Raw genomic sequence first — 2,299 nt, forward strand, 5'->3', positions numbered from 1 at the left:
TTTGGGTTTTTTTTTTTTTAGTGAATGATCATATCTTTACCACCTATGTGAAATTTCAGAATGTTATTATTTTATTTCTAATAATTGATTTTGGCATCAGGATGAGTTTAAAGTGGGGGGGGTAGATGGGGAGAAGAAGGAGAAGGAGGAAGAGGAGTAGAACAAAGAGGAAAAGGAGAAGGCAGAGGGTGAGGGAAGGGGAAAGAGGAGAAAGAACAGAAGGAGAAGGAAGAGAAAGAGGAGGGGAAGATGGAGAGGGAGGGAGGAGGAGGAGAAAAAGAAGAAAAAGAAAAGGGTGTTGAATGGAATCTTTTTTGTTAGTGGGAAGCCTGGTAAACTTTTTTTGCTAACAACACAACAACAAGAGATTAATAATAACTATATGAGTCCTGAACTATGATTAGTGGAATTTTGCTGTTTGAGGTGAAATTTCACGGACCTATAATGTGACTTGCTCTGAGTTTTGATTCAGGTATAATTATCAGAATGATCATTGTCAGTAATCCACCATTTCAGGAAAAATAGTAACTAGCAAAAGAGTCTAGTCTGAGAACTAGTACAAATGGATCTCTGTACCTAGGAAAGGTTGAGAGGATGACTTTGGTGTAGTCTAAGGTAGGATCTTCTTCATTCAGTTTCCCCATTGTGGGGACAAGAATTTTTTCCACCTGATTAATTCTGAGTTGGCTATGTTGTTCTGTGAATGAGGTGAAACTTTTCTATATTATTTCTGTATGTACTATTCCAAATAGTAAATACAATTCTTACCTGAAATCAAACAGAACTAAGGCTACTTTATCCTATTATACTTATGTTGAGTCATTCTGTGTCATAAGATTTAAGATTGGAGGATCACTTTTGATATTGTTATAATCATATCCCTGTTTCTTCTTTGCATAGCTAACCAGGGCAGGTAAAGCTATAATTTTTTTTAATGTAATGAATCTTGTTTTTGCAATATACCCCAGTACCTCTGAGTTAATATAATTGGATGGAAATATGAAAGATCCCACTGTTTTTACTCTGAATTTGTAATCAAGTCCATATCCTATATAAATAAATAAATGAGTTCTTGTGCTTGTTGTCTACCTATTAATGACCCCTCAGAGCCCCAGTAACTCAGAGCTGGGACCTCCCAAAATTCTAAATAAGTTCCTCCCCACTATTCTGTGGTGTCCTGCCCCAATCTTAGCCAACAGATGTGCATCAAACAGACAGCTCAAGGGAAAGCAACACTTGTAAGTCAGCAGAAGTACCAAAAGTCCATGACACCAGACCCCAAGCAGATACAGACCTGCAATGTCAGGCTTTGGGTGAGGTCTGAATATTGTCAACATGAGATAACTCTGCAGGGCAACATATTCTCAAGTAAGCAGGACCCACCTGAATGCCAGTTTGAGCATTTCAACCAGGCAAATACCATCCTCAGCTCCCAGGACTTGGATTCCATCATCTGTCACATCAAGTTTTCTGAGTTCATCTTTATCGATGCCTTTTGGTGCAATTCCATCAAAGGCTCCCTCCTGGAGGTACTCATAGGTGTCTTTATCACAGACTCACTTAAAAAGACTATGGGTCATGGGGCTATCAAGCTGCTGGTGAATGTGGATGAGGACTATGAACTGGGCTCACAGAAACTCCTGAGGAACTTAATGTTGCAGGCACTGCCCTGATCCTCCTCTTACCTTTCACAAATCTGGGGACTCAGTTCATCACCCATCTCTGGAGTTCACACACTGTTTGGGGTTTTCTCCACACCTGCCCTGTCACCTTCACTCTCTCTCCCCTTCTTTTTTTTAAAGGAAAAGACAAAAAAAGTGGAAGTCTTGTGTCTCCCCATTCAATCCCCACCCAGACTTCTACAAACCTGGGAATCTAACCTGAGCAAGGAAAGAAGAAGCAGTCTTGTCTCAGAGGGCTCTGTCAAATCACTGCTGAAGTTGTTTTGGGGGGTCAATACAAAGCTCTCTCAATCTCCCTCAGGCTTCACGAAGGCTGGTTTTGTTTGGCTTTGTCTGAGAAAGCAAAGGGCTGTAGTATGGGTGCTGGCTGGAGAGAGTTTGCCTCCTAGGGATTTACCATCACATTCCCTCCACCCTGCTGAGATTGGAAGGAACAAATTGAACAATACTTTTAAAAGTATGGCCTCCTCACTTGCTCATTCCTAGCCCCTGGTGCTTCCCTCTCTCTCCCCCCATTTCCCAGGGACAGAGATTAGGTTCTCTTTTCCTAGTCTGGGTCCCTCATTTACCTTCTGTCAGCTCCTCTTCTAGGAAGCAGTGAGGAGGGAGGCCTGGGG

The 2,299-nt window shown here is 41.8% G+C and overlaps 1 pseudogene; it reads left to right on the plus strand.

Moving 5' to 3' along the window:
• The first annotated feature begins 1,095 nt into the window (after window positions 1-1,095).
• On the plus strand, window positions 1,096-1,673 carry LOC138165828 (death effector domain-containing protein pseudogene; annotated as a pseudogene).
• The last annotated feature ends 626 nt before the right edge of the window (window positions 1,674-2,299 follow it).

This window comes from Petaurus breviceps, unplaced genomic scaffold (genome assembly GCF_028583685.1).
Source record: "Petaurus breviceps papuanus isolate PSGF00001 unplaced genomic scaffold, PetGlider_PUasm1.0 216, whole genome shotgun sequence".
In the NCBI taxonomy this organism is placed as follows: domain Eukaryota; kingdom Metazoa; phylum Chordata; class Mammalia; order Diprotodontia; family Petauridae; genus Petaurus; species Petaurus breviceps.